The 26,818-nt window shown below is 38.8% G+C and overlaps 1 long non-coding RNA gene across 1 annotated transcript in view; it reads left to right on the top strand.

Annotated features, from left to right (window-relative positions):
- LOC147653057 (uncharacterized) overlaps positions 1-26,818 on the top strand; it is a 121,442-nt gene that overhangs the window by 28,938 nt on the left and 65,686 nt on the right. The window contains exon 3 of the long non-coding RNA XR_015287197.1: positions 1,400-1,529. This is a non-coding gene — a long non-coding RNA (uncharacterized LOC147653057). The remainder of the gene's footprint in view (positions 1-1,399; positions 1,530-26,818) is intronic.

The raw sequence follows: 26,818 nt of genomic DNA on the forward strand, positions 1-26,818 counted from the left end.
GTGTCAGAATTAGTTGTGCTGTTCTGCTTAGCTTCTCAAACCTCAAGATGCTGCCCTTATTACTAAGATTCCCACAGTGAGATTGATGCTCTGGAGCCTTTTAACAACCAGGCACCTGCAGTCATGTTCCTGATGCCAGGCCAATTCAGAGCACAGGCAGAATTCAAAACTAAGTGTCAACCTCTTCAATTCTCTGTGTGGAATGGCTTCAGACCATGCTGAAGATTTTCTTTGCCTTCTCCCAGACTCTTTTTTTACCACAGGTTTTAGCCCTCCTTTTGGCCTCAGCTCCTGCTTCTCCTGTGTTTATCATTAATGTAGTAGTATCTTCCAAAAAATTGAAATACAATTGAAATATTATATATATACAATGTATGTGGGATAACTGACACTTCAGACTATTTCCTGTGCCGAGACAATGCTACTTTTCAGGAATTCAGCCTACTTTTTGAGACTATGCTGGAATATTCCTGGTTGTATTCTCATTCTCTGAGCTGTGTCTGCTCAATTTTCATAGATATCTTATTTTCTTCCTGCAAGTAAACAATCCTCTTTGGCAAATGACATTTATAGTATTATATGCAGACCATTATATAGCCTTATAAACAAAAATTTGCAAATTTGTAACAATTAAAGGCATTTACATTTAACACTATTGAAAACGGGACTCCTACAAAGCTCACATACCAGTTCACTTACAGACTCAGCATCTAAGTAGAATAAATCATACATATTGCCTCACTTTTAATCTTCAGAAAACAATTTAATGTAAAATGTACTTCAAAAAGAATGTGAGGTGCTTCTGGTTTTCTCTCTAAATGTTTTATTTTCTTATTTTCAAAGATCATGAGTATGCTTTTTATTTCAAAGTAAAACTTAGGAATGTAAATTTGACTGTGTGCTGCATATCAAACAGCAATGTAACACTTGCTAATTTCTCACATGTTGGGAGATTTATAGTTTTCCACTGCTCTAGAGTTGCAAGTATTTGCATTACAAATAACGGACTGAAAGCACTCTAAGCAAGGGTTTCTCAGAACAGAGGCCCTGCAAAATGCAGTTGTACAAAGGGAATTAATTGGCTTTTGTCGCTACCGTGTTCTACAACACCAAGACACATTGCTAAGGTGGATTGTAAGGGGCAAGGAAGTTTTTCTTCACAGGCAAAGCGTTATGCTCCTCTGACCATAGATGATGCTTTCCTTATTGTAAATTTTAATTCAGATTTTCAGGAGGTGGCAGTTTTGCTTTAATTTAACATGAGAGATTTGCAATCGCTTCCTAGAAAACAACCATGGTACAGCAATTACATAGATGAGTGAAAAGACAGTTGCTGCCTCTGTAATTGAACCAATATAGCCTTTGTCAATTCTCATGCTTTTAACTGTTTTCTTTTTAGATCTGCAAAAAGGAAGATCATGTTTTTTCAAAATGTGGCCTTGAATTACACACATTTTGACTCAGAAATATACTAGTTTGAATTGCTCCCTGTGGTGTCACCTCTTTGTGCAATACACTGAAAGCAACAAGTAAGTAGACTGTTTCTATAGATTTTATTGTTTATATTTACAAGAAATAATGCAACAAAAAAAGCTTCAAACAAACAAAAGTGCAAATATTTTTAAGGAAGAATGTTATTCACATACATGTCATTTCCTTTTGAAAAGATATCTTTTATGAGGTAGTGTTACTTTTCAGCATCAATCATTTCTGATTGCCCATTTAATAGATACTATATGTTCCACTCAAAAAATATAGAAAAGTGTCCAGTTAGAGAAGAACATTATCAGATATTTTTTCTTATGTTTCTTCACTAGAAGAGAAGTAGCATAATATCCATATTTAATACATTATTGCTCTAAATGTTTACAAGATATAAATTTCATTCTGTGCATTCACTTATTTGCACAACCCCCTGGTCTTTTCAATCAATACATGGCATGGCCATTTGGAATCCAAGGAGATTTCTTGATTTAGATTTGCAGTCCAGTTTTCTATATCTGCCACTTGTGATAATTTTGGTTTATTCAGGCACATTTAGATAGCATTTGACAAAGTGAGAAATGTGTGCAGCACATAAGGTGTCTCTCAAAGTACAACTGTTTTCTGGACCTCCTGTGGTAAATTTTCAGACTTGCTGCAGAGCTGCCTCAAGCTAGTGGTGAATTGATCAGGCTGATGGAGAAGACCATGAGCTGGACCCCTCAGTTGTCTTGCATCTGGCTCAACGAAGGCTGGACAATGGAATGATGTCTAGAGGGAAGTGGAGGTCTTGCAGCCCAATGTTGGTTCAGTGAGGCATGGCTCTGTACCAGCCATTGGCCTTGCTCTCCCTTCATCCTGAAAAACAAGACTTGTTCCAAATCTGATCCTTTAAGAGGACAGGGATATGCACAAAGACTCTGGTGAGAGAGCCTTTGCTGCTGTCTCAGTGGGTGGAGGAGGACCAAAGTGTTTATTTTAATTTTTATATCAACTATAATTTCAGACTGAAAGTAACCCAGACCATCATTAAGGCCTATTTGCGCATTAAATTTCACACCCTTCACAATGCAAACAAGGAATGAAATGAGACACGTAAAACATGTTTGACCAAAGTCACAAAACCGCACCTACAGCATGTTCCATCCAGTTGGGAAGGGCCAAAAAAATCTATAGTAGGAAAAGAAGGGAGGTTGCAGGGCAAAAAAGTGAGATGAAGAAACATGTCTGTTTTCTCAGCATCAGTAGGTGGACCATGTCTGTCCTCCTCCACTGTAGGAATGCCTTTAAGTTAGATTTGCACATCCAATGGAATTGGAGTCGACCTGGGAATATTCAGTTATACATATATAGCACTAATAGATGTCTGTAACTATACCTCCCACTGCAATACGTATTTGCACTCCCTAGTTTTATCACCAGCAGTCCTGAATCTGCTTTCTGTTTCTTCAATAAACTATCCTTTTTATGAATCTAGAGTGTGTAAGCTCTTACTGAACTTGGCCAGGCCAGATTATTTTATCAGATTGGTAAAATGTATGTGCAGGTTGGCATCAGTTATTCAGAGATTTTGATATGGAATGTGAAATGCAAAGTACTAGGAAAACTGCTTATGCCTAGTCTAAGGACTATTTTATCAGCCCCAACTAGTCAAAAAAAAAGTCTTTGTTTAAAAAAAAAAAGAAAGAAAGAAGGAACAATTCAGTATTTGGATAGGATGGGTTCCAAAAGTATCCTTTCTTGTAAATGAAGGAATCTGGTTGACAAATATGGGTAGTGAAACCAGAAATTTTAAAGAGAGTTTAAAATTCAGAAAACAGATTCAATCATCTCAGACAGTCCACAGCCTTAAAATACCCTTGATAATGTGTAATGAAGGGTTTGTTAAACATCTGGTGTTTCTTTTTAATATTAGTGCTCATGTTGTTATATTATTGTATCTCAGTGCTGTTTCTGACAAAATGTAGGTGGTGCAAATGGATAATAACATTGTAAGCTAACAACAATTTCGTTGGAAAGTAGAGAAATAATTTGGCTAAGAAAAAAAAGACAGCTAATGTTAACTTTTTGAAATAAAAAAACGTTCAGCTTGGGTTTGAATCAGGTTTGAACCTGTTCTTATATTTTTTAAAAAACAACTGTTTTCTATTCACCAGTTTTACACAAAAGGGAAAAAGATTTTCTGTGATGAAATATAGAAAATCTTCCTTATTATTAATTGAATTTATAGTACATTAGAGGGAAGATGTTCTAATGAAAATCATTTATTTGCTTTGAAGCTAGTGTTCAAGCTGATACTGGGAATAGATGGCAATAAACAGTGAAAACTTATCACTTCATCACTTTATTCATGAAAGAACTAATTTATCTTAGCAATTAGTGGTTTCAGGGGGTAGCTGTAACTCATATATCTTAAAACAGTTTTATTTAAATATAAATCAGTTGGAGTGAGATAAGAATATTTTTCTCCACACAATTATATCCCTTATTCATAGTCAATATACAAAGCAAATATAGAAATTTGTTGTTTTCTTACTTTTTTTTCTGAGCAGACTTTGGAATTGACCCAGGGTTTTTGACATTAAAATGGCCATTTTCAGCTGCAAAGAACTGTTGTGAGTTGATCCCAGCCACACAGCTGTTCACTCCCCCCACCCCAGCAGTAGGTGGGGAGACAGAAGGAAGTGCAAACTCAACAAAAGTCCTGGGTCAAAATACAATCTGTTGAATAAGAGCTTTACTTTTCCTAACAAGAATGTGGTGCTGATCCCTAGCTGAGTATAAAAGGACTGTGTTCTGGAGTTTTGTGGTGGGTGTACTATCATTCCTGAATTTTTAAAACTTAAAAAGTAGTATAAGTGAAAAAACAGCTCTTGATATTAGATGTAGGTTAATGATAAGCCATTTATTTTGATATTGTTTTCCATAAGGGGGCAAGAGAGAGTTTCTATTAGGCTTGTAAGACAGCATATGCAGTGGGGGCTGGATATGAAGTGCTGTATATTGCTCATATGCTAAAAGATCAGCTACACATTTTTCAAATGAAATGTGAAGTTAACTGGCACTCCTGACATTACTTTTTTTTCTTTATCATGTACCTCATAAAACAGAGCAGCATGAATGTGCTTGAAGCAAAGTTCAGCATAAAGAACAAAGACAAAACATATGGAATAAAGTCTAGAACCATAAATCAAAACACTTCTTTCCTTCTCATGCCCCTTAAACTCTGATTCTACAAATGCTTGCCTTTTTTTTTCTTCTTTTAAGATCATAGGCTAAAACCAGTATCACCCCGCTCAAAACAGTTTGCCTTACCTCCAGCAAAGATCCCAATAGTAAGTGACCCTCTTACTTGAATGTTGATACAGGTCATCCTTTTAAACACAAATGCTATGAGTGGGGAATTGTTTTAAGTGGCAAGGAAGGCATGGGGTTCAAGACTTGCCCCCAGACACAGCAATTCAAACTTGTTTTGCAACACAGTCAGAGGCAACTTTGGGCAGAGACACTTCCTAGCACTGGATTTGAAGTACAGCAATTCTCTAGTCTCTTGTTGGGGACAATGAAATCCTAGATTGTGGCTTCTGCTTCTACATCTGTTTTATGTATCAGGCACATGAACAAAATTCATTCAGGCTTGATTCAGGGTTGAGCCTGGCATCAGGATTGTACGGTTTATAGGAGTTTGGTAATCAGATGACTCATGTCAGCACTTGTTTTATTTCTAAATCTCTGTTGTTTTAGTTTTATTGTGGATCTGTTGAGTTGTGGTTTTTAAGTTTTTCATCCAAGATTAAGTTTCACTATCAGTCAGTTTAAAATCAACAGTAAAACTCCATCTGCTGACAGGAGATGTAGGAATTTCTTTTGAAGAAACTGTGTTTGGGCCAGGCTGTACAACCACCATCCTACTCCCATTTGGATTTAAACCATAGTTCTCATGCTGGAGTTCCTCAACAAGTGGTTTTCAAAGACAAAATGGACTCTGCCCTCAGGAACTTATTTGGAGCATGCAAATGTACAGCAAAAAAAGGCAGGTGTTTTATCTTTGCCTGTGAAAATGAAGTTCTCCCTCTGCTCACCATCTGAACAAGAAGCTCTTGTCTTCTTGGGTTATTATATGCTACATGTGTTAAGCATGGAAATGCATTCTTACTGGACACATGGAGAACAGTTTTACTTTTGCATGTTGATAGAAAGCAAATGAGATTGACTAAAAGTACAGTACTGCATGCATAATTCTTTTTTTCTTTTTTGTCTGTGTGCATCGTTTAGATTTTGTAGAGTGTTTTCTGCAAAAGGACTGTGTTATTAAATGTTACCCAAGGTAAATCGAGATTTGAGAAAATGCTGTAACATTGGAATATAGTTTATCTGCAAAGTTTGCACATAGTTTAACAGAGTTTCATTTTGGGTTTTTTTTAAATGACTGTAGAAGCCTCCCACTCTTTATAAAATGCTTGGTACATCAATTATGGGGTCTGTTGGACAACTGATTTCCCCCACATCAAAACAAAGGAAATACTTCTGAGAACATGAGACAGTTTCTAAAAATCAGTATCTGTGCATATCAGTTGCCATGCAAACTAGTACTATTGTACCCTGACAAAATCAACAAGCAATTAACTAATTAGTGTTTGTTTCTCAGTGTGTGTGAAGTACGTGGATAGAAGAAAATTGGCTACAAAGCATTCAAAACAGCATGTGCTGTGTAATAGAAAACAAGCTTTGAAAGGTCTACTGGTCCAGAGAAAAGAAAAATGCTTTATGTCATGCCATGACTGTAACTCTTTCAGGGTTGTTTCAACACAGTCCTTTTCTAGAGAAAAATTGACTTTATTTATCTTTCTGTGATTAGCTCTTTACAACTTCTGTCATAAGTGTATCACTTGTTTTCTCCATAAATTTACAGTACTTAATTTTGAATTCTCCAAGATGGAGCTTCACTTTTTTGTATATGCTTCAGGCAATAATAAAATTAAATATACTTAAATTAGATTAAGTATATTAATTGAATATTATATTAAATATAATTAAATTAGATTTCTCATTAAAATAAGATACTTAGATCTTTTCGGTAAGAATAGTATGCATTACCTACATGGAGAAAACTTACTGTCAGAGAGCAACTATATTTCTGTTCATCTGTAATATATTTGCAAGGAAGAGGATTCAAAATTCTCCCTACACACATAGGTGGGTTTGGCATGTCTTCTAAATTAAAGTCCTGTTGGGCATAGGCTTAGTTTTGCATGCCCAAGAGTAATTATATGTAAACACACCACCACAGTGAAATTGTGAACACAGAAATGCAATGAATATTAACAAGCAAACACTCTGTGCAGTTTTAAAAAGTTTTAACCTTGTAGTGAGCAACATAGAATCATGATGGATGAACTGGGTCCAATATGTTTTCATATTAAACCAAAAAAAAACCCACCCAAAAAACCAAAAAATTAAATACTTATGAAAGTTTGGATGCAGTGATACATCTTTTAATTGATACACATGAATTCTAGTTCCCTTTAAATCAACTGGAAAAAAATAAAAGTTCTGGTTCCAAGAAGCATAAATTATGTATCTGCATGTTTTGAGTTGACTCTGCTGTTTCTTTATAAAATGTATTATTTAATGACTTTTTGAATTATCATTAGTGCATTAAGAAAAACTGCAAAACTTTAAGTCTAACTTTGTATCCCATTAAAAGCCATATCTTTCTGTCTGAGTTCTATTTCCTAGAAAATGTAAGTTAGTGCTCTTTCTCAAAAAGCAGGATGGGTAAGAGCTCTCCTCTTACATCGCCTTTTTTGTAACCTGCTGTGCACAATACTTGCCCCATCGTTAAACTCAACAACTTTCTGGGACCTGGATTCTGGAGCAGGTTCCCTTCTAAGGAGCCTTCCTGTGGTGAGTAAATAAGTTAAATTATCTCAGTGTATTCCAACAGGTTTTTGACTTGGGGAGGAAAGGAAAGGTTGAAGAAAATGTTTCCTCAAAAGTAGTAACACACATCCTTTAGTAATTTCTAATGATTGGAATGAAGAGGAAAATGGAGTTGTATACAGTGAGGACATTTTTTGTGCTCAGAGCATGAATTATTTTGTGTTCTCTGCATGAATTATTAACTAAAACAATATTTCTAAGAATACCTACAACGTTGCCACAATCACAATAAAAATGCCTTACAAAAGAAGCTACAAAATTGGACAGTGAAATATTTATTTGAGAGTAGTTACTCTAGCTTTCAAAGACTTGAATGTAAACCAATTCAAGTATGTGAAAAATTCAACGTCCTCCCAGTGGTCTTCAACAAAATTCAGGTGTGGTAGATCAAGAAATTGAAGAATGAAGATGCTGCTCACATAATCTTTATTCCAGTCTGTTGAGCATTGCTTTCTGTGTCCAGAACTATTACAGTCTCCCAGTCTTTGATCTACAGATACAAAAAACACCTTTGAAGGAGTAAAATACAATAGCCATTACCCAAATGGGTCCGTTCACCCTTTTCTACCAAAAACTTTTCCTTACCCCTCAAACCCCAAGGACTTTCACCACTGCTGGAACACCATGTGCCATTGAATAACCTTTCTCTCAGTTACTGAGGTTATCTGTTTTCATGTGGGCATGGAAATGGTGTGAGGATTAATGTGTTCTACTTAAGAAGTTGGTTTTGGTTGGGTTGTTTATTTTTAATGAGTTGTATAAGTTGGCAGAGCTGGAGACATTGGGAAGTAATTTTTCTGAGGGTTTTGACTTCCTCTTTGATTGAACTGTCATTGTGTATTGAAATAATAAGCATTTGTAGTGGTTAATGGTGGGACTGTGAGAAAGAACACTCACATGGCTTCTTTTCTAAAACCTGGATTCTTGTTATGTGATATTTGCATTACCCAGAAGATGCTGTGTGTCTGCATATAATTAGACCTGAAACCAGGAAGAGATTTATTTTTTTTGTCAGCCATGTACCTAAATCTTAATAAGGCACTAGATCTCTTGGGGAATAATGAACAAAGGTTTCTCCTGGGTACAAACACCCTCAAAGCTTTAGATTTGCTATCAGGACTTTGGGGAGAAAGAATGCAAAAGATCGGGGATCTGTGCTCACTATTTTACATGACAACAGTTACTAACTTATTCCTGAAAACTCTAAGGTAATGATAATAGCGGTTATGGAGTTATTAAGAGATCAGAAGTAACAGCAACAGCAAAATTGTTGTGAAAGCTAAGCTGTTTTTAACTAGGTAATGTAGGTTAGTACCAGCTTATCCCTAAAAGGAAAGCTTGATATATGAATGTTGGTTTGTGGGTATCAAAAGCCACAGATAGCGTATTTAGACTTTGTGAAAGAACTCTTCTGTCCGTTCATTCTGTGTAAAATAAAGGTGCATTTCATCAGTCTTAATAACCAGCACAACTCACTTAAGGCTTTTGTTTTGATTTATAGGATGATACTATAGCATTTGTTCTTTAGCATGGGCATATGTAGGTTCCTAGAGTTACTTGTGTGAGTGATATTACAGCAGTCAAAGCAATGAATGTGTGGCAGGTTCACTCTTCAGATAAATTGTTATTATAGATTTTTTTTTATAGGTTTCATTGTGTTTTGAAAATTACTATCTTCCACTGCCTAAACAGTGGATGAATCTTGTCAAGTGTGGGAAGAATACTGATATTTACACATTAATGCTCACTACCAGCAGACTTATGAAAATATACGTCTGACACATGAAAATACACATATTTAAATGAGTTATTGACTGACCTTTCCTTTCTTTTCTGTACCTTGTAAACTTCAGCACGGAGTTCTTTTTCATGTAGTATAGTGTTGTCAGGCTTGGTTACATTTTCACCAGCATGTAAAGATGGATGCCATACTTTTTAAATTAAGAATTAAACCTCAATTATCTTTAATCAATTCAGAATAAATTGATGAATTGATTTTCCAAGACCCCCATTCATAGAATATCCAGAATTGGAAAGGATCCCAAAGATCATTGAGTCCAGCTCCTGGCCCAGGACATAAAATATCTTAATAATTATACGTAAAATATTCTTAGTAACATGAAATAAAAAATGATTCCTGTTATATCCTTCAATTCTAGAGTTGAGAGCAAGTCAGAGCAATGAATTCTTGGTGATTGGGCTCTTAGGCTTCAATAAGTTATATAAATTATTAGGCTTCAATTATTACCTTTCTTAAAATTAAATGAGAACAAGGCATAAAGGAAAATATTACTTAAGTTATCAGCAAGACACATATACAAGAAAGACTGAAGGAGTTTCTGTTGCCAAAAAGATCCTTTTAATTAAGGAAAACAAATCTAATGAGAATCCAGCTATTTCAAGTATTGAATCATAATGAAATGCAGTAAAAGAGACAAATTGGCTCCTGTAGATCTAACAGTATTCAAGTCAAGAGAAAAACTGTAGTTGTTGAATGCAGTAGCAGCATTCAACAGTTGAAATAAGAACAGCCCACTGCCAGAGTAGTTAAACTATCTACTTTATGAGATATTTATGCATCTTTAGCTCAAGTACAAGTGTGAAAACTAGAAACCAACCAAGTGAACTACACCAGAGGTGTGTAGCCCATCTGTTCACAGGACAGTAATTCCAAATTAAACAAAGTTCAGTGGCCAGCATTATACAGTGGAACTGGTCTTCCACATCTGAATGAATGAGAAGCTGGAGTATCCAAAGAGAGACTTAATCCTGATAATGTAAGTGCCTGAGAGAGCAAGGTAGATGTGACATTTGCAGATGAAATTTGGGCATGCAAACATCTAGCAGCTCCAGCATAATGACAGCCTATAATGAGTTATGAAGGTCCTGTAGAGCATTAATTTATTGTTTCAACAAAAGAACTGCTGTTGATGAATTCTTGAATAAGACACGGTTATAAAATGTACTTTTTATTTGGATTGAAAATGTTTGCTCTTATTTAATACAGAGTGAAACCAATAGAGCTGCTGTGGTAGTCTACAATTAAGCATTAGAGAATATACAAGCTGCCATATTTTGATAGTTAGGGTGCAGGACAGTGCCTCCTTGGAGGAGACATCCTCCTTCTCCATGCATGGACGGCAAGGTGGTGGCCAAGGGCTATCTGGAATCATGACCTACATGTCTTGCTGGTATGCATACATGATTGCAAATCATTCTCTCTTACTCCATGAATGGCAGAGTCCAGGGCCTCCCGAGCTCTTCTGCATAATAGTGTATTGCACAACAGGAACTCCCCTTGCGCAGGAATGAGTCTCAAGGCGCTCCTTGAGGCTGAGGGATTTCTTGCTGCAACGGAGTCTTGGTAAGTGACTAATAGCATGCTAAATTTCTTTGAAATCTTAGCTGAGTGATAAAAAGGATCAATTGTGCCTATATAATCCTTTAGTCATAAACCACTGACCTGGTTAGTCCAGCAGTGGATCCATCTGCACCTAGAGCTCTCCCTAAGAAAGAGTTTGGAACTCAAGGGGGTCCTTTCTGAACCCCATGACTTAACAGAAGGGTCTTGGTTTTATCCAACCCTGTCCTCTGTGCAGTAAATAATTAAGCTTGCTGTTGAATCTTGTTAAACCAGCGCCACATTTACCACTGAATTTCATTAACTCTTTGTTTTACATCAATGCATTCAGAAATCTTAACAATTAAAACCCTATTTATACAAAAAAATAATACAACTGAATAGATATTCTTCAATATGTTGCATTAATTGAAGGCACTGTTCTGAATCATAGTTTAACTCTTCCAAACTGCTAAATATGATGCAGAGGACAAGCAAATCCATGGACAAAAATCACTACAGCATTAGGGTTACCTTACCAAGAAACCAAGACATGAAAACACTTAATAGTAGCTTTAGTAATACCTAACTTACCCTTTCTATTAGATCGTAAGTGTTGCTCAGGAACAGAATATTCATACTGCATTGTCAGGATGACTAATTTCTTTTAAGTTTTGTAAAATCTGTTCATTTTTATTTGCTGTTTATTTTCTTTATAAAGAAAATACACATTAGGAACTGTATCAGGGAGTGAAAGTTCACAAGATGGAAAACAGCGCAAAAAGTGCACCAAAGTGCGCTTACCTCATAGCATTGTTTTGCTCAGTATCTATTTTTTTTAGATTTAATTACTTGTTTTTGGTGGTAGGCAGCTTTTTTATACCTCTTTGTTGAAATGTTTAGTGTTTTCATAGAATTGGTCATCTTGAGTGAGCTACCAAAACACCATTTATATTTGCAATCCGGGAGTAAAAGCTCAGAGAAGAAAACACTTGTAATATTTGTAATGTGAGTTCTGGTATGAGAGCAGAGAACAAACTGGCAGCAGGAACAGCCCCAGGGATAAGGAGGTCTCATGCCCTCTTAAATGTGAGTAACAGATGTTCCACACACACTTGCTAGTGGGGAGCCAGTGCAATGTCTTCACATCACGCACAGAACATGAAGATATGTAGGTCTGAGTTAAAATGATATGAGAGGCAATTTGAAGTGCAGTGCTTGTAGGCATGGTATTTCAAGGATAAAAGAGGAGGGCAGCTAGCAGGAGATGTGATATTTCACACTCATTACTCCAAATTACCAAGACAGTTTTCCTGTTAGAAAATCCTTGCATATGTGGATTAATGTGTGCTGTGTTCCAGTAGTACGTTAATATCCATACTGTATCTTCTTATTGAAATTTCAAATTGCTAATAAGGACACTTCAGCAGGTAACACCTTCACCTATAGAACTATATAAGGTACAGATTTTATATTAGCACAACAAAGATGACTCAGTCCTCTTCAGAGCAGACCTTGAATTACTACGCATGGCAAATATTTCCTGACAGCCAGATATTCTCAAGCCCTCAGTTTGAAATTATTTATTTCACAAGAAAACAATGTTTTTTGCATTTTGGCCCTTAGGCTCTCAGCAGACAATTGTAGAATGAGGGAAAACAAATGTCTGGTTTATACAAAGTTAATAAAACCAGATGCTATTAAGAGCTCACTGTATTATTATTCCATGCACCAACATGAGCACTGGTTTATATTGTTTCAAGAAGAAGAAAAAGGAAGGAGCTAGTGTTAGGATGAAATGGAAAAGAAATGCATAACTGGGCATAAAATTTAGAAGGCTTATTTATGAAAAATATGAAAAATTAAGTCTTTGTATTAAAAACCCTTTGTGTATAGATGTCTTTATTCCAAGAAGCATTGTGAAGAAATCCATCAATTCCTCATAGAAATAGGGCTATGATGATGATGACATACATGAGGACATCACTTGTAAAAGTTGTCAAAGTAAAACTGGCTCATTAATGATCAGTAATCAAGATCAAAGTGGGAAACCAGAGTTATGCGTTAATATTATCATCCAGGTAATAGGACATTCCCTGCTAACATGGTGAGTTCAGGCAATGGGCAATATGCTTTTCTGTCGTTGAATGTATAGCAGGAAACATGGCATGAATATGGTAGAGTTTTCAATTTGACAGAGGTTTCACTTAGAGGAGGGAAAAGAACAAGGAAAGCAGCCTCTGTCTTCCCCCTGTAGAACCTCTATGGCCATTCTTTGTGATGTACAATAGCTCTACCTTTCTGCCTTCTCTCTTACCCCCTTCTTCTGAAAACATGTAAACTCATGCTTTAAAGATCTAGCAGCATGTTAAAAAGCAGGCATGGGGAGCAATCCAGTAAAGCTGGAATAAGTGCCTGGTTTCTATGTTGAGGGTTTTTGGTTTAGTAAACACCTTTTTTCTGGTCTTGGGGATATGTATTTCTAGCTCTGCTTTATCATGCTTAGCTTTTATCCAAAGTCCAGTGAGACCTTCAACATGAACAAATGATGCATTTTTAATTTCATCTTGAAGAAAATCTTCAATGCAAAAGTAATTACAATGGAAATGAGACTTTATTTTTCTAAAAGCACAAATTGAAAAGTAATGAAAATGATGATGCAAAATTGTTGTAGATTCACTAAATGTCAGGACAACTTTTTCCTCTCTTTTTATCTGTTATCTCTGAGACTAACATGCTTGTCCAATCAAAACATCAAACTTCAATTCCTTTTTCTGCCTGAAGAGGTTAAATGCTGTGTTTCTTATTTTATCCTAGCCACCAGGGTGTGGTCAGCTTTGAGAAAGCACTAGCTTAGTCCTTGCCATTTTGAGATGTTCTCCTGGAAGGTAGACTTGGTTACCAAGATAGCTGTTTTCAACTTAGTGAAACAAGGAAAAATGGAAATCAAGAGAACTCTAAATCTTTGCCTGTGGTGTAACTGCTTCACCCTCTGTTTTGCAGCTGGCTTGAGTTAGTGTTTCCGTATCTCTGCTGGAGGGTTTCCCCTTCATTTTCTCTCCTCCAGACGGAGCTGAGCTCCTGCTACTCTTGTGAAGACACCAGTGATTGATGACAGCTGGAGAAGGGAGTATACATATAAATTTATAGAACATCCAGCTTTATTGGCAGTCTACTAAGCAAAGTGATCTTGCCCACCACGCCAGTCCTATATTTATTAATGCTTATACTGGGAGGTTTGGGAATACCTGAAAGAAAAGAAAAGGCACTTTTGGTCTGCACATATTAATGGGGTGTGAATTGGCAGTGTACCACATTCTGTGAGTATGGCAACAGCTCTCACCACAATCTTTGTTATTTTCGCACCATGAAGTTTGTTATCTTTTAATAGAAGAACAGTGTTGCTGCTGTCTTTCATTTCATGAATCAAGCCTGCAAAATCTGACTCAAATTTATTACTATCTTTGGGAAAGCTAATGTCATATTGTTATGTAAATTTGGATTTTATTGCAAAAATTATAATTAACTACTCATTGTAACTTTTCCTACTTTAATTCCTTGATTGTATATTTTGCTTTAAATAATGTGCATACATGATTTATCCTTTCTTCTCTTTTGCTTGCCATGTCCTCCATGTTAAACGTGGTTTTATGTATTTGTTTTTAAGCTGAGAATTTGACAAAGAATTTTTGTGACATGCAGCTGTAGATGTTTGTTGCTCACACAGAAAATGTTTGTTAATGCAATATTAATTTTTGACATTTGAAAGGATTAAACCAGAAAAGTTTACTCTTGTATTTAAATTGTATGGTTCTGAACTCGTAGAGCTGCTTCCAGGACCTTCTTCAGCACAAACTCTTCCTCAATTTTAATAACTCTTTAAAATTATAAATATACTGGCTGCAGATAGAATGAATATTGATATCTGAATATAAAGTTCCGGGTATGGTAAGCAAAGAACTCAGACATGTTTGGTCATAATAAATGACTCTGGTGTGTGGTTCTTGGTTGTGTTTGCCATATAGAATCACAGCAGCTGCAGTTACAGAGTTGTTAATGTGCTTAAGACGTGAAGGAAACTAAAAATTTTGCTAGAGAAAGCTGCAGCACCCTGTAAACAAGTATTTCTACTGGTGTTAAGTGATACAGGAGCAGCAACTCGCCTTTCCCACAGACAGACTGCTCTCCTGAGGCATTCACTCTGAAGAAATTGCTCTGCAATGGCAAACTGAGCTCTTCTTTTTATATTAACTTCTCTGAATTAATTGCCTGCTATGCACTTCTCTTTAGTGCGCATCTTTTTGCCAGTTAAACATTACTGTTCAAATGTCAGCCTGCCCCTTGGTTTTTGTTGGTAGCAGCCTCATTATTCACTCAGTATCAATCACCCGTGTAAGTATGAGGTGATTTTTGTCTTTTAAATTTTGTGTTCCACTGGACTCATGAGATCAGTAGCCTTTACTAGACTCTGGGGATTAGTCCACATGTGCAGAGCAATGAGCAAAGGTTTCACACTACTGCCCCTGCCTGGGACTTCAGGATCTTAAGTGGGTGGAAGACTTTTGTGGAAGGAATGTCTTCATTCCTGCATGTGTGTTCTTACTGATCCAGTTTTCTGAAAAATCATTCTTCAGATGACAAGAAGCAACACCCAAATACTTTTCTCTAGAGGTGAGGAAGGGATGTATTTTGATGAGGCGGGCAGTCATGAAAGTATGTTAAGACTGTGAGGCAAAACAGCAATAATTGAGGCTGGTGTAGCTCAATTTTCAGTTTTCTTTTCAGGGTAAAGAAATTGCTGTTAGAAGCCTGAATAGGTGAAATCTCAATAAGAAAAGATGAATAAGGCAAGATAAATTTGCAATGAGTGAATATACCTGTGTATAGCTGAGAATTAAGAGAATTTTTAAACTAGCGCCAGAAGGTGAGAGAATTTTGAGCAGCTTTATTTCCTTTTAATTATTTATCAGAAAAGGAGAAGAAATACATTACAAGCAGATATAACTTTAGAAAACCTCTCACGTTTTGATCTTCAGGTCATACACTATGACCCAGAAAAAGAGAAAAAATAGTTTAATCTGCTTGAGTGAGCTCCACAATGCAGAGGTATCTGCTTAATGTTTTGATCATAATGAAGGTGATGCTTGTTTAGACACTTGCCCTTACAGGAAGACTCGATGGTCTTCAATCTTTACAGTGGACCTGTCTGGAGGAGCCTGAGGCTTGTAATACCACTCCCTCCACACTACAGCTCAGGCTGATGTTTTCTTTCATTTCAAGATGTGTCAGTTAAGCACAAGTATTGAAAAAAACCCACCAAGTCTGTATGTGCTCTTTCTGTCTCTTAAAGACATTGGGGCATTATGTAAATCAACCCGGAATGGTTTATTCTGGTGATAAAGCCTGTATTAATACAGGTAAATAGCAGATGTACTGTGGAAATTCGGTCGAAGCTGATCGTTTCATTTTATTTTCACAATCCCACTCTGGATCGCTGCCTCAGGACCTTAGTTTGTTAAGCTAAGACGTTCAAACTCAGACTTGTTTTCAAACGTGAGATGAGAATCGGGGCACAGCGTGGATTCTAAGCAATGGAGATACATGTCCTGAGCCCCCTCCCGCTCCCATTCTCGGTGCTGAACTAAGGGCTGAGAGGTGCCATTTCTGCACAGCTCTCCGAGGGGAAGGGGACAATCGGGGAGACCACTCCGCTTTTTAATGAGGAGAGAAATAAACATATAATTAAGACCCCTGCTTCCCCTCGCCCGGCGATTCCACGCACCACTCCTGTACTTGCAACAAACTGATTAAAGCTGCTCCAGGGGAAAAGCGGGAAGCAGGGCAGAGGAGAGCGGAGGGGAGCGAGTGTTCCGGGGTGTCACGCTCTGGCGGCTCTGCTGCTCCGCACGCCGCGCCGTGCCCGGGGCCGGGGGAGCGGGGCCGGGGGAGCGGGGCCGGGGCCGGGGCCGGCGCTGCCCGCGCCGCCCGCGCGGCGGGGCGGGGCCGCGGGGTGACGTCATGGGGCGTGGCGGCGGCGGTGCCGCGCCGGGCGGGCGCGGGATGGGGCGGGGGGCGCGGCCGGACCCGCCGGCCCCGCAGCCGGCTCGGCAGCCGGCTCCCTCGGGCACCCGGAACGGCGCTGGTGAGTGCGGGGGGCGGTGGCTCGGCACGGCACCGCACCGCACCTGCGGGGTCCCGGCGGGGACGGGTGCTGCCTTTTTTATCTTTTTTAATTTTTATTTTTTCCTTTCGGTTGTGAGGAGTGTGGGTTGGGTCTGGTCGTTCGGGTGGTTGGTTTGTTGATATTTTTTGTGGTGTTGCTGTGTCGGTGTTTTTCGGGGAGAAGCGCATCCGCGCGGGCTGGCGCTGCTGCCGCTGTCCCTCGGCCGGTGCCGGCTGCGGGCACGGGGGGAAGGCTCCCGGCAGCTCCGTCGGCCCCGGTACCCAGGTCTCTCGGGGGCGATTTCACACCCTCCTCCACTAGACACCCTGTAAATGCTGCTTTAGCGATGAGGGCTTTCCGAGTAAGTGTGACATGTCGCGACTAGAGGGAACCCAGGCTGGAAAACCGTGGCGTGGGAACGCAGGCGAACTTGGCCTTTGTTTGTAATCGTGTTTTAAGTCATTTCTTTTTTAGTTGATGCTCTTTGTGGGAAAGTGGGTAGAAGTAGCAGTCCTTACAAAATGAAACAGTAAAAGCTGTGGGAATGTGAATGAAGTTGTTCAGGTTGCCACTGCTGTCGGCATGTCTTGCTGAGACTGTCCGGACAAGGTTCCTCCCAATCTGGCAGTTCTCACTTTTCCTCTATCCCGTGCATTTTGTCCAGACTTCTTAAGAGCACAAGCGTCAAATGCCTTCTCTCTCACTTCCCCGTCTTCTTTCTTGTATTGGCAAGTTGTGGCCAGGAACGAATTAGAAAGTAGGAAACACAATCTTATAGTTTAATGCATTTTAAATTGTCTTCTTTGCATAGCAGAAAGGTAACGAGCTGCATTGTATTTGTCAGTTCGAAATACTGCAAAGTTCATTTGTCTTAGTGTGGATGGGAGATGTGTAAATCAGATAGTTATTGTTGTGTGTTTTCTTAAATCTCTCTGACAGTGCATGGATTGAAGTAGGTAGATAAACTGATGTACTACCAGAGAAAATGAGTTTATCTTGCAGAGCATTTCCTTTTTAATACTGATCAGCTAATATGTACTCTGCCACAGTACTTCATTAAAAAGTTGGGAGCTAATTAGCTCTTTCTTACAGCTAGAGTTCCCGATTTTAATTAGAGTTCCTGTCTTTAAGTTTAAACTGATTAAAGCAATGCCAAAGCTATTCTGGTTATTTTCAATGTTTGTTTAAAAAGAGGGGGGAAAAATGAGTAAATTTAAGCTCTTTGTACTTGATGTTGAAAAACAAACACTTCTGTTTGGGGTTCTGTCCCTAATTCTGTTGGGGGTGGGGGGGTGAGACGATTATGTGTGTCTTGTATTGGAGCGAGGAAGTAAACTAACTAATGGCAATGAAACTCACATGTTTGTTGTTCAAGGGTTATTGGTTTCAACGGGAAAAATCACGATTTGAGGAGGAAACGAGAATGTGCTAACTAACAAAGGTGTGGATAACCTGTGAGCGCTCGGGTGGATTTCACAATGCTCAAACCATGTATAGGGGTCTATCTGGAGATGCAATGATGGTGATTCCTGTAATGGTGAAAACTCTGCTGCTGTTTAATTTGACCAAAAGTCTCATCCATACTTACACAAAGATGTCATGGTGATTAAATATTACCCTCCATTATGTCCTCCATTAATCCCGTGTGTATACTTTGGACTTCATTCTGCCGAAGAACAGTTACTTGCATTAAACTTAAAAAACAAAAAAAGGGGCAATCTATGGCTCATTCATGGGTACCCTGCTATATTTTAAACAACATTTTAAACCCTGTTAGGGGTTTGAGAGATTTGCAAATTGATAATTCTGAGGGAGTTGTTATGCTGATAAGACTTACAGTGTCTTTATTCTGAATATTTCACAGCACTCTTGACAGTCTTTATGGGAAGAGTTTAATGTTTGTTGCACACTGCTAAGCACTTGTGACAAGATTTAGCAGTGAGTGCTTTAAAGTACAAAAAATAAAGTTCTGGAAAATGCACAGCTAAATGAGTGACAGTCTTTTAAGGCGCAGTGATGGGACAAACCAGCAGCGCTCAAAACTCTCCTGTAGACTGACAGCTGACCTTGACTTCAACTCTATGAACTTGTTTGCTTTCAGTATTTGACCGAGTCAGCACTGTGATGATACTCATGTTCTCTTGTCTTTTCTGACATTTAAAGGATCACTGCTATTATTATTTCATAGGGAGGGAATTCTGTGCAAAAGAATTTCCTTGCAAAACCTTTGGTATTAATTGGCCATCACTAGATATTTGCATTCAAGGTGCTTGACTGCCCTGGTGTCAGATATGCTGCCATTGAAACCTATATAGTCAAATCTCTAAGTAAGTGTGACTAATTTTTCTATACTAGGATTCTCCATATGTTTGTTAACTACAGAACACATGAACTAGTATGATGCCAGCATGGATAATGAGATAAACCATCATCTGTGTTTTCATATTTGATATGGGATGTTGATATGTGGCTGCCACAATTTTTAATATTCTCAGAATAACTGTCTGACTCAGACAACTGGCTTTTCTCTTGTGGGGGAAGCAAGTTTACATACTAGGAATACCGATGTGCAAAAATTAAAGCACTTAATAGATGTTTAGAAGACTTCATTGTCCTGACAGATGCCCGTATGATGTAAGAGCAAAATGTCCCAAGCATGTATTGTTACATGGAAGTATGGAATCATGGAATGATTTGGGTTGGAAGGGATCTTATGCATCTTCTAGTTTAAAACCCTCTGCCATGGTGAGGGACATTATAGGAATTGGAAGTGTCTCTAAAGTCTGTGGAGTCTCACTGGAATGGTCCAGCTAGGAGCAGATCCATCTGCTGATAGTCTTTTTCCAAGTCATATGCATCTCCTTATAATTTTGGTCCTCTTTTCTTTTTCAGTTCTCTCTGGTTGCTGCTGCCTCAGCCATGCTGCTGCAAGGTCTCTGTTTGCTGTTTTCACTGCCTTTTGCATTGCTGCCTTACCCCTTCTAGTTTTTCATGTTTGATTTTTGTTTGGTGTTTTCTTGTATGTATGTAAGACATTTCTTTATCCAGTAGATGTGCTAATTGTGTCCCTGCCCATGGCAGGGGATTGTAACTAGAGGATCCATGTCCCTTCCAACTTAATGCATTCTATGATTCAGTGTAGCATACAAGACAATGAAATTATATGCTTTGACTTGGAAAAAAAAATTAAGATCTTTTAAAGAGAGACATCTTGTTATATGAAATTAAATCCAGCAAAGTCTCATCATCTTAATAGCAGTGCAAATTCAAATAATGACTTAATAGAGGAACTTAAACCTTTAATGTGATGAGAATAACCTTGTTAATTATCAGGGTTAATGAGGTGCATTTCTTTAAAGTGAATGGAGTGATCACAGGCCAACAAAAAGGATCTCTCTTCTGCTGGGTAGTATTTTTCCAATTCATTGGTAATTGAAAAGGGGATTTTGTTCCAGGCAAGTGTGTGATACAGCAATTTATATCAGATTCTTCAGGAAAGAGGGATAAACACCTATTTAAAAAGTAGACCTAATGATACAGTTAAAGCAGTAATGAGTAGTAAGCTAACTTTAAGTTGTCTTCTGTGCCATTTTGATGGTTCACTGCCTTTCTTTTCCCCCCTAAATTCATTGGCAACCAGGCATACACTGAAATTTTAACCTTGTAGATTAGAGCTTCATGATTTGGAAGTAGTAGGGAGTTTGATAATATTGCATTATTCAGTGTAGTTTCATTGCTCCTTTGGGTATTTCCATATGGTTTATAACTTTTTTTCTATGGAATGATTTTTGGGATGCAGAGGCATTAAAGGTGCTTTGGGTGATGGTACTGCCACAGTGTTGTCCTGTTTGTTTTAGGACAGGTGTGCAAGATAAGTCTTGTGACTACTGTGATAGGCTTTTGCAATGCTGAGCTGTGGAGGGCTGTAAAGTTAATTTCAGAATAAGTGACTATTGATAAACAAAGTTTCTCATTTTACAGTGAAGATGATACTGTATTTATAGCTCTTTTATAATCTTATAAAATGAACATTTTTCCATGAGGAGCGTGGCTTTCAAGGTGTTGAAAGCATTTCTAGTACCTTGTGTTTAGGTAGAATTCTAATATTCCTGCCTGGATTTTGTTCCATTAACTTTGTTTGTCCATTACCATATTTCTTCACAAGAATGATTTCTAGAATTGACTCATCTGTACCTGTTCTCTGGCACGTGAGCATGCCTGTTTTGGGACAGTGGTGGAAGTACAGCACAGTGGGAATCTTCAGCTTGTTGGCTGCTACCCTGTTCTGGCTTGGGCTGAAGTAGAGCTTCATCGTAGTCACAGCTGAGTCCATTTTTGCAAAGGCAAACTGTATGATAACAAGTTGACTTTGTTTCATTGATAGCAGCATGGCTGTGCTTTGTAGACAAAGAATGGTAGTCCAAACCCTCAGATTTCTGTAGGATAAAATATGTAACTTAAGTCTGGAAGGTCAAGAATGGTGTGATGTACTGGGAATGTTTCTACAGTTGCCCAACAGCAATCCAAGTTTGATCTATTTGTACCTCCAAGTTGACTTTCAGGTAGACAAAATGTCAAATGTGGTTTCTGCAAAAATGTTATGTTCAGTTTGACTGTATTTGCCGATTAAAATAATCGGCAATGTACTTTAAAAACTACTTTAGAACACTGAGGAGTTTAATTACTTCTAATGTGTTCAGCAGGTGAATTTCATAGCCTGAAAACCAGAGGCTTGTTTCAAAATGGAATAATATTCGTCCTTGCCTGTTTATCTTAACTGCAAAATTAAGTTCTTTAAACAAGTTTGTGGTCACTGTCTGATTTTTTATAAGGCTTTCTATTTTTCTTATATAAACAGTTTCTCTATTTTATTTTTTTTACATGCTTAGAAGAAGTATTACAATTAATTGCTCCCTGGTATTGTGTTTTATTTTATGCATCAGTTGTGTTACTCAGCTGTAGGGGGGGACAAGCTGCAGAAGAGAAATGCCACCATGCTTCTGCAGGAACTTGTGGAAATGTAATTATTGTGGCGTTGTATGGTTAGGTCTGCCAGTGAAGGAATGCAGGGGGCAGCTTCTGTGCATGTCAGAGTTGTTTTGGTTATGCTGGGTCATTGAGTGAAAGTGTTTCTGAGGTCGGTAGTTTACTAATCCCAGTTTTCCAGTTTCTGCCTGTTAGCTCTCTAAAGCAGAGAAGAAATGCTAAACAAAGGCACAATGAGGGAAATCCAGGCCATCTTTGCTGTGATGGGAGCAGCTTCCTTGGCCTCCATGGAGTGGAGTTTACCTTGTAATGGCTTGATGACTGCAGGTCTCATAGAAGATAGGTTTCTCACTCCCTTCCCCAAGGTCTTCTCTGAAGTCTTTTCCAGAAGGAAAAAAAGAGTACCAATGATAAGGAACAAAGGGACTTGTTTAGCACTGAGGAAAATTTCTAAGCAGAAGCCAATTATTAATACATTGCTTCAGAAGTGAAACTGATGCAACATGAGCCAAGTTAAATACATACCTAACCTAAGGGACAAAATTTTGGCATGAGATAAAGTAGTAATAAAATAGGGACTATCTTAAAATTCCTAGCCAGTGGGGAAGTGAACTTTTGGAGCTACTTTATGCCAGGATAGGGCTGTGCATGTGTTAACGTGCTTTCTAAAACTTCCTCATTACAGGAAGCAGAGGGATGGCCTTGATCTCTTCTCTTTGGTGACCAGTGACAGACCTGAAGGAATGTCAGGGGAAGTTTGGGTTGAATATTAGGAGAAGATTTTTTCACCCAGATGGTGGTTGGACGCTGGAATAGGCTTCCCAGGGAAGCAGTCGCAGCACCAAGCCTACCTGTGCTCTTAGGCACATAGTGTGACTCCTGGGGTATCCTGTGCAGAGACAGAAGTTGGGCTTGATGATCCCTATGGGTCCCTTCCTACTCAGGATATTCTATGATTATATGTGATCAAAGTTTTGTTTGGTGTAAAGCGTTAAAGGGACTTAATAAGTATGATGAAAGGAGACTGGGAGAATAACATGGAATGCAGCATTAATCCTGGTGTATTGCTGGAAACCATGAGTTGGTACCCTTTTCTGTAGCAAGAGGACATGGGGTGAACTACAGATCTGAGTTTTGAGGTTGGCTGAGTACAGAGCCAGCCATCAAGTGGAGTAGGGAAATAAGGAAAAACTCTTGCTCAGAGGTAGGCTGAAGAGTGAAAGTCCTGCATGCTAGCACAAAGCAGTGTGTAACAGGTGAAATCTAATCTTGCTTCCTTGGTCTTGGGTCATCATAAGAAAGGGATGATTATGGTTCCCAAGGGAAGACCTTGTACTTCACCATTTCTAGTATGTGAAACTGGCATCAGTCCTTGCTGTGTAATCTGTGAATGCAGGCCAGTTGCCCTCCTGGCCTGGGGTGAAAAATGTGCTGCTTTACCTCATTGCTGCTTTAGGCTCAGAGGGTCTGTGCTGCTTCTTTGAAGAGAAACCTAAAGCACAGCTTCTGAGTGCTAACTTCAAAAGATGTCCACTACCTCCTCAAAGTGGTGTGATCTATTTAAGGTCTGCCTGCCAAGTGCAGTCGAGCACAGGTCAGCTAATGCCACTGAGTAGTTTCTCTGGTGAGTACTAATAATTTCAATGTCTTGTAGAAAACTTACTTATGTAATGACAAGTACCAAATTGTCCCTGTCTGTGCTAGCTCTCTGTGTGGGTAAATAGCCATTAAAAAGCCAGCTGATGGGTATCGGTTTTTGTGGAGACAGATTCTTTTCCATAAAGTTGATAAACATAACTCTAGAGGATTGAAAATGTTTACTGTGAAATTTCCTTGTTTATGTAGTACCTCCTTAAAAATCAAACAGTAACATCAGTTCCTTAGGTTAGTGGAAATCCTAATAGAAGATATGAGGTGTTGGCTGGAAGATGACATTACGTACAAAAGGCCAAATTAATTCCACCTCCATGTGCCTCTCAAATGCTGGTCTTCACAGCCAGGGGGATGCAGTATTCTATGGAGCTGGGAGGAAGGCACTGAATATCCAGACTGGATGCAAAGTGTTTCAAAAAGATAAACTCTTTGATAAACTCTTGCTAGACTGAATAACTGAATTCACCTCTGCCATTTTATGAGGATATGCTGAAGTTGGTAATATGGGCAACTTAAGGTAGAACAAAGCCTGAGAAATTAAATTCTATCAAATTCTGTTCTTCTGCAACCTCACAGAGGGGAGCAGGAGACAGGATATGGATAAAGGGAGTGTTTTCTTGTTAAGTTTGTTACATGAACAGTTCCTCGCACTTGTGAGTAGCTTTTTGTCCATTTTTGTTTGTGCCTTTTGAGCAGCATTCGTAGTAATAGTCTGCTGATTTTATTCTGCCCTCCTGTGAAAAAATCCCAATGCAAAGCCTGTTCAGTCTATAAGTGCTCGAAAATAGCTGTGTTTTATTTAACTATGAAAAAGAGGAATTCCAATGTCCTGTGCACGTGTTTTGCTTTGAAAGAGAATGGAAGGCAGTGTTACCTGGGAAGAACTTTGGCAAGCGGAAAGAATGCTGAAGAGAAGTGACAGAATGTGTAAGGGGCAGTTTTTATCCCTACTGAAAGGGTGCGTGAGGAATTTAAAGAGGGAAGGATAAAAAAATTTTTGTGGAGGGGAAGACAGAGGTAAAGGTTTTGGAAATGGACAAAGGTCTAAGCAAGCTAAAGGAAAACAAACTGTGTATAGTGTAGAAGTGAAAAGGAGGAGAAAAAATATTTATGGTAAGAGAAGATTGATAGAAGTGGGTGAAATGACCAGAATGGAAAAACAGTGGAAAAAGGAAATGAATCGAGGTGCGGAATGAAGAATGATGATCACTGTGTGGAACAGGAAAAGAAAAGCTTGTTTTAAACATGTGCTGTGTTTAAATTCTCAAAACCCATTTCTTCCCTTGTGCTAGGGGAAAATACCGGGCCAGTTCTGCAGCCAGAGAGGGGTGACTGGCACAGGTCCATGCCCCAGTTCCAGCCAGCAGCCGGGCAGAACACATCCTGCCAGTGCACTCACACCATGAATGTGCTCCTACACCTGCTCCACGTGCTGCACTGCAGACAGATGTTCCCATGGCCCAGCTCAGGGTGACACTTCCAGTCACTTGCCCCAGTCTCTCTGGTGGTTGGCAGTCAGAAGTTGCTGTGCTCAGACCTCTGTGCACGTGTGCAGAATGAACAGAGCCGCTCACCTAGAAAGGAGCTGGAAAGGGTTTACTAAGCATGTAGGAGAGACTAAGCTGATCAGGGCAGTGCACAACCAGGCGAGTGAACCAGCCACCAAAATATTTGCACCCTTTTTTTTCCACTTACTCCTCTGTTACCTCATGCTTGTTCTTTCCCAAATCCTGTAAATCCATTCCTGCCTTTGGTTTCCCCTATAAACATCTCATAGCAAGTACTGTGTGATCCCCGAATGCCCCTGCCTTACATCCCATAGTATGTCCTGCACCTGTAAGCACTTCTGATGGGTTTCAAAGCTGAACAGTGTGACTGAGGTCCTCCTTGGGACTACCCTGAGAAGAGTCTGGATGGCTCCTCCGTCCCTGAATTTGTGTCCCTCCCTATTTCCATACTTTTCTGTCCCCTAATTTGTGTCATTCTGCAGCCCTGATCCTCTGGCCTTGTAGAGAGAACCTATTAATGGGCTGATTACTCTTGTGGTGGGCCTGGAAGAAGATGGGCAAGGTATAATTTGTGCTTCCCCACTTGCCACTGCCTCTCTGTCCTCTGTTGTTGGGGTGCAAATGAGCTTTTATCATATAGTCTTAACCATGTATAACCATTTTCATTTGCTATGGAAATTTTGAAGAGTAAAATTGTGATGAAAATTCTTTGTTAAATAATACATAGGAATGGAAAATATGTAATTGTTATAAAGCACATGCTTCTTGCCTCCTGGTTTGGCTTTATGCCCGTAGAATACTAAATATAATGTATGACCTGTTAAATCTAGTCAAGTTAAATTTTTGTTGTAAAACTTGAAAGGGTATATTCTGCTAGAGGACTAGTCAGTAGCAATAAGCTACAGCACAGGTTACAACAGTACTTAAACATCTGTGAGGTACCAGGTAATGGTGTCTGTGAGGAATCCAGGTAATGGTAATTGGTACAAAACAAAAACTGAGGGAGTGCTTTTGATTGCCTGTGGTGATGTTGTACCTAATGGAATAGAACTAATTTTTTTTCCCAGAATTGCCACCAGTGTTTCTGTATATGCCTTTCAGAACGTAGACGACTTCTAAAGACTGTAACCACTATAATTACTTCTTTTTAAACCACGATTAAACATATGTGTGTTCTGAAAAGCTGCCATTAAGATACACTTGAATTCATGAAAGAATGATTGTGTTCATCATTGCAACTGGATTTTTCAGTGCCTTAGGACTGAAGACAGGATCCTGCACAGAAAAACTGTCAAGCTGAGTTAGGCACTGCAAAGGATATTGGGGAGAGGAGCATAGAGGTCATCAGAGACCAAGATGGTCTCTGATCAGTTCCAAGAGTGGGAATGGGCAACGCTAAAAGCCTAGGTTTGTCTAAAACCATCACTGAGTGCCATGTTTTACACCAAGTGATTCCAGTTGCCTACAGGAAAAGGAATAGAAGTATGGAAATTAACGTGAAACTTGAATGAAGATTGGCTGTGAAGTGAGGTGTCTAGCTAATTAGGCATTAACAGGGAAGTGTGTGGTTTTTTTTTAAAGGGGCAAAAACTAATCCGAGGAACTGCAGGATTATGGTTTTGACGTCAGTGTTAATCAAGTTCTTAAACTTCTTTTGTAGGAAGGGATATTTCTGTGCATATTGGCAAAAGAATATTAGAAAAAGGTATTAGGAGTTTACCAAGGAGAGTGGTACTATAAGGA

This window comes from Cyanistes caeruleus, chromosome 5 (genome assembly GCF_971803275.1).
Source record: "Cyanistes caeruleus chromosome 5, bCyaCae1.hap1.1, whole genome shotgun sequence".
NCBI classification, from domain to species: Eukaryota; Metazoa; Chordata; class Aves; order Passeriformes; family Paridae; genus Cyanistes; species Cyanistes caeruleus.